Here is an 11832-nt window from a genome sequence, read left to right on the forward strand (position 1 = left end):
CGTGCTACTGGCTATAGATTATTTCACTAAATGGGTAGAAGCCGAGGCCTACTCAAGTGTGACCCATGAGCAGGTAAAAAGTTTCCTTTGGAACAACATCATTTACCGGTTTGGGATCCCAAAAGTCATTATGATGGACAATGGTAAGAACCTCGACAATAGAAGTACAAGAAAATTCTTCGCTGAGCATGGAATTGTACAAAAGCTAGCTGCAGTCAGTCATCCACAAGGGAATGGAAAGGCTGAAATAACTAATCGAACCATTTTTAGTTGTTTAAAGAAGAAGCTAGAGAAACTCAAAACGAAATGGTACGAGAATCTCCCTCAGGTGCTTTGGGCATACCGAACCACACCACGGCGGCCCACGGGGGAGAATCCCTTTGCCATGGCTTATGGATCCAAAGCAGTGATTCCAACCGAAGCGGCGGTTCCAACCCTTTGGACATCCTTGTTGCTCGAAGGAAACAATAATCAGCAGCTCGAACATAGTCTCGATCTCCTGGATAAAAAAAGGGATGCTACAGCAATTAGGCTTGCTTTATATCAGCAGCAGCTGCGCAACAATTATAACAAACGTGTCAGATTCTAGAGCTTCGCGGTAGGCGATTGGGTTCTGAAGCAAGAGACAGCTCATGTAAAAAAACTGGAACCTAATTGGACCGGACCCTACAGGATTACCGAAGTAGTGGGGAAGTGTGATACCCCTCGGATCCGAGACATGGGTTGATCAGGCCCAGGCCCAAACCCGAGGGATATCAAACAATTAATATGTAACTGAGCATAGAATACAAGATAAAATAAAAAATAAAAATAATGAGCTGAAAGAATCTAGAAATGCAATCCTTTATAATTAAATACTTAAAACCTGATAATCCAAAACTCCATAAGTTTACAACTCGGGAATCCGTCCATTGGACCCCTTATTAAAATTCTCCAAAAGATACTGAAATAATAAATAAAAAAAAAAAAAAAAATCCAAAGCTAACATAGAGAAGATTCCTACATAATCGGAGGAATGAATAGCTGTATCTGCTCTGCATGTCCAAACTCTAACCCTGGAACTGACGAGCACCTGAAAAATAAAGAAGTGGGTCAGGCCCACATGCAAGTCCTGATCTACTACAATCCAAACAGTAATACGATACGCAGATACATCCTATGAAGACTCAACAATATCTAGAATAGTCCATATATGTATATAGTATACACTATAGGACGCTCACTAGTACAAAAAGGTTTATCTCAGCCTGAATAGAGATACCATGCAAATCGCACATACTGTGGTCGTGTGTATCTAGACCTACCAGGGAACAATACCTCTGTCCAGCTATCCATCCTAGGCGATATACGCACCCTAACCATGGTCCTAAGACTCAAGCTCATACCATGGCCCATAAAATAAATATATAAAGTCCATACCCCTCCTAGTACAAGATACCATCCATCTGTGTAGCGATCTGGTATATGTATATCCATCCGTCCTGAAACCATATTAAGTCATTCAACTATTTTGTTGACATGACACAAGTAGGTGATGGACTTAACTTATAGGGTCAATCCATACCTTAATCCAAATTAGGTAGGATTTAGTGTTTGACTAATCCATATCTAGTATGTCACCGTCTCATACCAGTACATATAAATCCTTCATATAACATAGTTATTAAAACAACACTATATAATCAACAATCATACTCCAGAATATGCATTTGTATAAATTCATACACATATCAATATCAGGTATTCATTAAAAAACCTAAATATTATGCTCCAATCATTTAAACTGCTAAAATAAACCATAACGTTTAAATCCTCCAAAACAACCGATAAATTGATACAAATTAAACAAATTAAATATCAATAAAATCCAAATTAAGTATAGTTAAATATAATTAATTCACCATACTTATAACACTATAAAAATATAGGATTATATATAATTGAATTATATATAAAAACTTTGCCAAGTTACAGTCATATAAACCTAACAAAAACAGTGCAACGTATAGCCATTATTTGAGTTGTTCATTGCTCATTTCCCTAAACCATTAATGTATTAAATATTTTCAATATTTATTTAAGTCCCTAACATTTAATTACCTCTCACATTAGCTTTTAAACAGCCTTAGAAAACACTGTGCAGCCCAAACAGCCCTTAAAACTCATTTTAGTGCGTTTCAAGAAAGAGCAGGCTCAATTAAAACATTGAGCCTACTCCATTTTTGGGTTAGAGCCGGCTCCTTCAGCATTGAGCCAACTCCAAACTCTAATAGAGCTGGCTCCTTTGCCTTTGAGCCGGTTCCCCTTTAGCAGCCTGTTGCCCGTTCCAGCTTCATCTTCTCCAACTCCGGTGATTACAGAGCCTTTGTGGTGTGTTTTAATTCTTATTCGAGGTTCAATATTAGTCCTAAATAAGTTTAAACCACTGAGATCCAATCCTAACATGTGTAGTGTGATACCCCTCGGATCCGAGACACGGGTTGATCAGGCCCAGGCCCAAACCCGAAGGATATCAAACAATTAATATTTTATAATGAACACAGAATACAAACCGAAATAAGAAAATAAAGTTTAAGCTGATAGAAACTAAAATACAATCCTCAAACAATAAAGATTCAATAATCCAGCTCAAAAACCTCCAAGGTTACAACTTGGGAATCCAACTAGTGGACCCCGAAATAAAACTCCAACTGAAACTGAAAACTGAAAGTAAAGATATTCCAAAACTAAATCATGAAGCGAAATCCTACATCGTCGGTAGAATGAATAAGAGTCCCTGCTTAGCACGATCAAGCTTGAGACTGGAAACGTCCGTTACCTGAAAAGAATAATAAAGAAGTGGGTTAGGCCCACATACAAGTCCTAGTCCAACTGTAATCCATACAGTGCCCGATACGCAGATACACCCTAGATACCCTCAACATAACTACGTAATCCATAAATATACATATATATCCACACTAAGGACAATCACTGAACTATAGTAGAGGTCTCAACCTGAATAGAAGGCAACATGCGAAAACGCACCCAAAGGTGGGCATGAATACCTAAACCTAACAGGGTACACCTACCTACTATATCCAGCTACGCATCCATTGCATATACGCACCCTAACCAATGACTCTGAGACTCACGCTCATATCGTGGTACCATAACCATATATCTAAAGTCCGTCCAAAACCATAGTATGTCATTCACTTATTCAATAAGGAGACATACAAAATACCGTCCAGATAAGCCCTCAACTTATTCAGTTGAAGTGACTTAATTACAACCAATTAATCCAGGAAGTCATTCAACCTAGTCAGTTGATTCGACTTAAACATATTAATGGATTCCATATTTTACAATCCATATTTTCCATCCGGTAGGTTAGGTTAGCGTTTTTTAAGCTAGACCATCCCCTAGTATGCCACCGTCCCATACCGGTGCATACAATCCTCCATAATCATGCAAATTATAACCTATAAAAAATTATTAAGTGATTTACAGTTCAAATCCTCATCCATGTAATTGCAGAAAAACAGTTTATATTCTAGCAATTTAAATCCGAGCAAAAATTCAATTAATTGCAGAAAAGATTTAAATTTGTCAACCATTAATATCCAGAGCATGCATATAACACATTTATTAAATAGATAACCCTAACATGCATTTAGAATCAACATATAAGTTCACGTTAATCCACTGGATTCACAAAGTTTAGCCTAAGCAACTAAGTCTCCTTCCGTCGGTTAATCGTATACAATATACATAACCTTTCTACAATTTGTTCTGTTAATTTAGAGGCAAGCTTTGATCAATCAAGGATCCTATTAGCACTTAAAATTAGCTTCTTAGTCACACTGAAAAGTCCCAGAATTTTTAGACATAGTTCAGACCCTCAAAATTCCAAGCAGCTCGTTAAAATTCAACTTCAGAACTAAGTTTGAGAGAGAGCCTGCTCTACTTTTGAAAGAGCAGGCTCTTGGAATTCCTAGAGCCGCCTCTAAGGAGGGTAAAGCAGGCTCTACCTCTCCTAGAGCCGGCTCTTTGATGGGGGAGCCGGCTCTTTGTATTCCAGAGCCGGCTCTCTCCTCCTCTTCGAGCCTCCTACAACCTCTGTTGCTCCTACAACTTCCTGCAGTGTTTCCGACCATTCACAACCTATCTAGTTGGTTTTAAACTGATCCTAAGAGTTCCATCTAAGTCCAGTATCATTCCCAAGATGTGTTTACAGCAGTTAAATACAAAAACAGAGGCTATAGATTCATCAGATTTTTCATGCTTCAAGAAACAAATAAATCACAGACAGGCACAAACTGTAACTGAATAAATTTTCATGCATACAGAACATTGATATACCATCAAATATACATAAGAAACTCAGTTAATTCTTAATTAAATCCTAGAGGCCACCTAGGTGCACAGAACACAGCAAAGGGAAAAAGAAGGAAAAGAACTTGCCTTTGAGTTTCAGACTTGAAACTCTAAATTCTCAGCTTCTGTGGTGATATGTTTGTGTCCTAAACTGTAAGTCTGCTTCCCCAGTAACTTGGTTCAACCCAAAGACACCTTCTATCTTCCTCTGTTCTCCCTCTGTACCTTACAGTTTCTGTGTCTTTCACAGAACTCAATTCACGTCTCCGAGTTAACTGCTACGAATCCAAAAACCCTAAGCTTACTACACGTAATATATTTATAAGCTTAACTCTGAACCCTAATCCTTGTAACCCTAAAGCTAGAGCCCATCTCGGCCCGTAAACCAACCTAGGATATATACCTACGTCGGCCACCCATGTGAATTGCAACCCTAAATTCACGTAGAGAACAGAAAAACTAAATTCCCTTAAATTTAAATTTCCATTAAATAAAATTAATTAAACAATTAAATAAACACAATTAAATAAAATAAAATAAAATTAAACACATAATTACCAAAAACAATTTAAGTAACATGACTGATTAAACAAATAAACATTTAAGCAATTAAATAAAACTATTACGCAAATAAACAAATAAAATGCAAATAAACCATAAATTAAATTCCAGGAATAGCCTTTTAAAATTAGGGGCATTACATGTAGGAACACAAGTTTTAAAGCAACAATCACAACACCTCTGTTAACCAATTTTAAGGAAGCTGCGACAGATTTAAATCAGATTAATTTGATGCAATTAAATACTGTTCTAAGCACATGTTCTAGAGTTCAAACTTAGTCCTAGATTAATTACTAGGCAACCATATAAATCGTTGATCTCAATTAAACAAGAAAAATAAACATGTCACGGGAGAAACCAACTAACAGAAATCTAAAGAATTTTAGTATAACAGTTCCATTCAACGAAGTTAATTATCAATTTAAACATGCAAAATAGATTGTTTAAGCATTAGTTTAATCCCTGGAGTCTTCCTAAACACGCACAGAACACAGATTAAAGAGATAGAGAAGAACAAGACTTGCCTCTAAGAGTTTGAATCAAAACTCTAACTGTCGTCTCTATAAATTCCGGCAACGTCAACTTGTTGTTATCAACCTCTGCCACTTCTAGTTAAGACCAGAACTCCTCCTTGAATCCCTTCCTTAATCTCCTAAAGTTTCTCTTTGTAAACCACACAAGCTCCCTCTCTGTTTCTCTGCCCTCACAACTTTTTGTATGATTCTGTTACGTGACTCTATTATTGAAGGTGGTGAGTAGGGTTTACTAAAAACCCTAGGCAGACATATACCCATATATTTATAGAGTTATACCAAACCATAAATTAATTCAAGCCCTAACTAAATCCTAACCGGCCTATAAAACATAATTAAAACCTGTGTCAGCTAAATAAACTAAACCCTAAATTTTAAAACAGTTAATTTTACATAAGCACGTAATTAAAAAAACTTAAGAAACATAATTAAATAACCAATTAACCTAAAACATTTTTATTTAAACAACTAATTCACGAAATGCAAATAATCAAGCAAATAATTTATTAACCAAATATTTAAAACAATTTAATTCAAGTAGTGCAATTAATCCAGCAAATAATTTATTTAAATAAACAAAATACAATTTAAACAATAAATTTAGTAAAAACACACATACATAATAAATTTAGTAAAAACACACATACATAATTAAAATAAATGCCAGGATTATCCTTTTTAAAATTAGGGGTATTATATTCTTCCCCCCTAACAAAAAGGAATTCCGTTCTCGGAATTCGCTCTTACCTTCTTCTCATAATTCAGGAAACTGCGAGCAAATGACATCCTCCCGTTCCCAAGTGGACTCAGCCTCATTGTGATGACTCCACTGAACACGTACCAAAGGAATAACCTTGGTACGAAGAATCTGATCTCGTCGGTCTATAATACGACACGGCGGCTCCAAATAAGTTGCATTCGGCTGTAACTCAATCTCCCCAACATCGATATGCTGATACCGATCCTCATCGCGCAAAAATTTCCGCAACATGGAAACATGAAACACGTTGTGGACGTGATCCAAAGTATCCGGAAGTGCCAACCAATAAGCAACAGCTCCAACACGATCCGTAATCATGAATGGACCGACAAACCGCGGTGCCAACTTCCCTTTCTTCCCAAAGCGCATAACACCTTTCATAGGTGACACTTTGAAGAGAACCTAATCTCCAACTCTAAATTCCAAAGCACGAGTACGCCGATCAACATAACTCTTCTGCCTACTCTGAGCAGTACGCATGCAATCCCTAATAAGAGTAATCTTTTCAGAGGTATCCTTGATGAACTCAGGACCCAAGAATCGATTCTCTCCAACCTCCATCCAACAAACAGGTGATCGACACGGTAGACCGTACAATGCCTCAAATGGTGCCATACCAATAGTCTTCTGAAAACTATTGTTATACGCAAACTCCACAAGTGGCAAGTAATCCTCCCAATGGCCCTTGAAATCAAGAACACATGACCGAAGCATATCTTCCATAATCTGATTTACCCTCTCAGTCTGTCCGTCAGTCTGAGGATGATAAGTAGTACTAAGATGTAACTTCGTACCCAAAGCCTGTTGAAAGCTCTTCCAAAATCCAGATACAAAGCTCGAATCCCTGTCTGATATAATAGATAATGGAATGCCATGTAGCTTCACAATCTCTGAAATGTAAAGCCTCGCCAACTGCTCCGAAGTGTAGTCAGTGCAAATAGGCAAGAAATGAGTTGACTTAGTCAACCTATCCACAATAAACCATATGGAATTATGCCCCTTGAAAGAATTTGGCAAACCTTCCATAAAATCCATAGAAATGCTCTCCCATTTCCACTCCAGTATCGGTAATGGCTGTAGGGCTCCTGGCGGCCTTTGATGATCAATCTTTACCATTTGATAAGTACTACATCGTGAGACAAAAAGAGCAATTTCCCTTTTCATACCTGCCCACCAAAACTGCCGCTTCATATCTTGATACATCTTGTCGCCTCCTGGATGAACAGAAAACTCGGAGTAGTGAGTCTCAATCATCACATCTTTCCTCAAATCATTAGCAGAAGGTACCACTAACCGACCCTTGTACCGCAAACCTCTATCAGCCCCAACATAGTATAATGGAACCTCTCCGGAAGTTATCTCTGTAACTTTGTCGATACACTGCTGATCAGTGAGTTGTACTTGTAAAACCTTGCGAATAATGGAAGGTGTAACCACCATGCAAGCCATAAAAGCGTCCGACAACTCATCTACATTCTTTAAAGCATTCCACTCAGTGGTGAATAAGGCAGAAAGACTACCAACAGGTCGGCGACTGAGTGCATCTGCTACCACATTCGCTTTCCTTGGGTGATACTGTATCGAGAAGTGATAGTCTTTCACGAATTCCAACCACCTTCACTGTCTCATATTTAGCTCCCGCTGAGTGAACAAATACTGCAGACTCTTGTGATCGCTGAATAATCTGAAGGACTCACCCAATAGATAATGCCTCCATATACGTAAAGCAAAGACCACAGCTGCCAACTCCAAATCATGTGTTGGATAATTAAGCTCATGAGGCTTAAGCTTCCGAGATCCATAAGAAATCAGTCGCTCCTCATGTATCAAAACACATCCAAGACCCTGCAACGAAGCATCTGTGTAAACAAGATATTCGATCCCGCTCTGAGGAATAGCCATAACCGGTGCAGAAGTCAACTTCCTTTTCAGCTCATCAAAAGCTCGCTGACAGTGCCCATCCCACACGAACTATACACCCTTCTTAGTAAGATGAGTGAGTGGCCCCGCAATCTTAGAGAACCCCTGAATGAACCTCCGATAGTATCCTGCCAATCAGAGAAAACTCCGAATCTCGGTAGGTGAAATAGGTTGTCCCCATTCAACCACAGCTGTAACCTTGGCTGGACCTATTGCTATCCCCTTTTCTGACACCACGTGACCCAGAAACTTCACTTCCCGCTGCCAAAATTCACATTTCTCGAATTTGGCATACAGCTGGTGCTCACGAAGCATCTACAACACCATCCGAAGATGTCTCGCATGATCGTCCTCCGATCAAGAATAGATCAAGATGTCATCAATAAAGACAATTACAAACTGATCTAAATAAGCTCGGAAGACTCTGTTCATTAAGTCCATTAACACTGCTGGTGCGTTAATTGTCCCAAATGGTATGACACGAAACTCATAAGATCCATATCTTGTAAGAAATGCGGTCTTAGGCACATCCTGCTCCCTAACCCTCAACTGATGATATCCAGAACACAAATCAATCTTGGAGAAGTATGTGGCTCACCTTAACTGATCAAATAAGTCATCAATCCTGGGCAAAGGATACTTAGTACGAATCGTAACCTTGTTCAACTCCCTGTAATCTATACACAAGTGGAGCGAACCATCCTTCTTCTTCACAAATAACACCGGTGCTCCCCAAGGTGATGTACTCCTACGAATAAAACCCTGGCTTAGTAATTGTTGAATCTGATCCCTCAGCTCTCTCATCTCCACCGGTGCCATCCTATAGGGTGCCCTAGCAATAGGTACAGTGCTTAGAGCTAAGTCTATCACAAAATCGATCTCGCGACTAGGTGGCAACCCTAGAATCTCCTGAAATACATCCGAAAAATCCTGTACAATCGGTATGTCACCCAACGATACAGTAGTCCCCTCCTCCGTTTCCTCCTCCACATAGAACAAATAGGTGCTACCGCTTCCTTTAGAACGTGGCATAGCTACTACATACATATCCTGACTAGGTATGGTAAATATAATAGATCTACCAAAACAATCAACTTGGGCATGATAGTGAGACAACCAATCCATCCCAAGGATCACATCATAAGTGTGCATGTCCAGGACCAATAGGTTGGCTAGAAACCTGAATCTGCCAATATCTAGTGTCACAGGCCCATCACTCTCATGTGTAATGGCTGTATCGCCCAATGGTGTAGAAATACCCTGAGGTCTAGTACATACCCTCGTTCGCATCCCCGATAAAGCAACAAAAGTCCTAGCTACAAATGAGTATATAGCACCCGTATCAAATAAAACACGTCCATAAAAACCATGTATAGGAAACTTACCCTCAACAGCCTGAGGTGCCTGCATATCCTGTGGCTTAGGGTTATACACCCTGCCAAAATGTAACTGCTGCGGTGCCTATCCCTGAGGCTGCGGCGGAGCTGGTAATGCCGGATAAGTCTGTCCCTGAATCCGAGGAACCTGTGGAGCTGGTAGAGGCACTGGCGCCCTCTGTCCCTACTGCACATGTTGTCCCTATCCTTGTCTCTGTCCCTGTCTGACTGTAGGACACTGCCTGGAAGTGTGACCATACTCCCCATAAGTATAGCAACTACCCTGGAAAGTACCAAATGGCCTCCTCTGTCGATTAGCTTGTGGCTAACCCTGTCCTGCCTGTGGTCCCCCATTCTGTTGACGATAAATAGGTGCCACATCCTTGGAAGCATCTGAACCACCCTTGTGCTTCTTCCAAGGCTGCTGTCCCTGTAATCTGCCCTTGTCGTTCTGTCGATGTCCATTCCCATTCCCTTTCTCAGCTAACTGGTTAGCAGAGTCTCGGTCACCTCGCTTCTCACCCTTGGCCTGTCTAATGTCCACTATCAACTGGTAATGCTGTAGCGCGGCGTCTACCACCTGAGCATAGGTAGTATAGGCTGGACTACCTATAATAGCTTTCTTGATAGACCACATCAGTCCCTTGACGAAACTGTTGCGCTTCTTCTCCTCTGTATCACCTCCTCCGGTGCAAAGAGAGACAACCGTGTAAACTGCTGCTCATACTCTGCCACTGTCATGTTTCCCTGTTGCAGATTGAGAAACTCAGTCTTCATGGCTGCCCTGACTGCAAAAAGAAAATACTTTTCTTCAAAACGTGCACTGAACTCATCATAAGTCAAAGTTATCCTCTCCTCTATGGTGGTAACTGACTCCCACCACTGTAGTGCATCCCCAACTAGCTTGAAGGTAGCAAGCATCTGCTTCTGAACCTCCGTGCACTGAACCAAGCGAAGATGTCGCTCGATGTCCTGTTCCACTGGTGAGCTGCTCTCGCATCGGTGGAGCTTGTAAACTCAGGTGGGCTCCCCTTTGTGAAAGAACTCCTTGCCTTCTCCCAAGTATCAGTCTAAACAACTGGTGCTGGTACCGGTGCTGGTAATGGTGCCGGCTGTATCTGAGGCTAATTCCGAAGAGCAGCCGTTACCCCCGCTTCTCTAGCCCAAACAATAAGGTCATAAGGGTGAGGGGGAAACTCTGAATCTTCTCCCTGATCCTAAGTCTGCTAAATTTCCTCCTGCTCCTCATAGAACTGACCTTCATCCTCCTGACACTGCCTACGGGTCGCTTCCCTTCGTTACCGATTGTTTCGTATAGTTCTTGCATTAGCCATTCTGTCAACACAAAAAGACAGACATCAGCACGACCAAACCGAACCGTAAAGAATACAATGAATCTTACTACTTAAACTCTAATCAAGAGAAAACACTACGTGGAAGTCTTATACGATAGAATCCTAGAGATACTTCAACCTGGAGTGCTCTGATACCAACTGTGATACCCCTTGGATCCAAGACATGGGTTGATCGGACCCAGGCCCAAACCCGAGGGATATCAAACAATTAATATGTAACCGAACACAGAATAAAAGATAAAATAAGAAATAAAAATAATAAGCTGAAAGAATCTAGAAATACAATCCTTTATAATTAAATACTTAAAACCTGATAATCTAAAACTCCATAAGTTTACAACTCGAGAATCCATTCATTGGACCCCTTATTAAAATTCTCCAAAAGATACTGAAATAATAAAAAAAATAAAATCCAAAGCCAACATAGAGAAGATTCCTACATAATCAGAGGAATGAATAGTTGTATCTGCTCTGCACGTCCAAACTCTAATCCTAGAACTGACGAGCACCTGAAAAATAAAGAAGTAGGTCAGGCCCACATGCAAGTCCTGATCTACTACAATCCAAACAGTAATCCGATACGCAAATACATCCTAGAAAGACTCAATAATATCTAGAGTAGTCCATATATGTATATAGTACACACTATAGGACGCTCACTAGTCCAAAAGGTTTGTCTCAGCCTGAATAGAGATACTATGCAAATCGCATATACTGTGGTCATGTGTATCTAGACCTACCAGGGAACAATACCTCTGTCCAGCTATCCATCCTAGGCGATATACGCACCCTAACCATGGTCCTAAGACTCAAGCTCATACGATGGCCCATAAAATAAATATATAAAGTCCATACCCCTCCTAGTACAAGATACCATCCATCTGTGTAATGATCTGGTATATGTATATCCATCCGTCCTGAAACCATATTAAGTCATTCAACTATTTTGTTGACATGACACAAGTAGG

This window comes from Cornus florida, unplaced genomic scaffold (genome assembly GCF_030987335.1).
Source record: "Cornus florida cultivar Cherokee Brave unplaced genomic scaffold, ASM3098733v1 CherokeeBrave_3.0.0_Hap2_Chr02, whole genome shotgun sequence".
NCBI lineage: Eukaryota > Viridiplantae > Streptophyta > Magnoliopsida > Cornales > Cornaceae > Cornus > Cornus florida.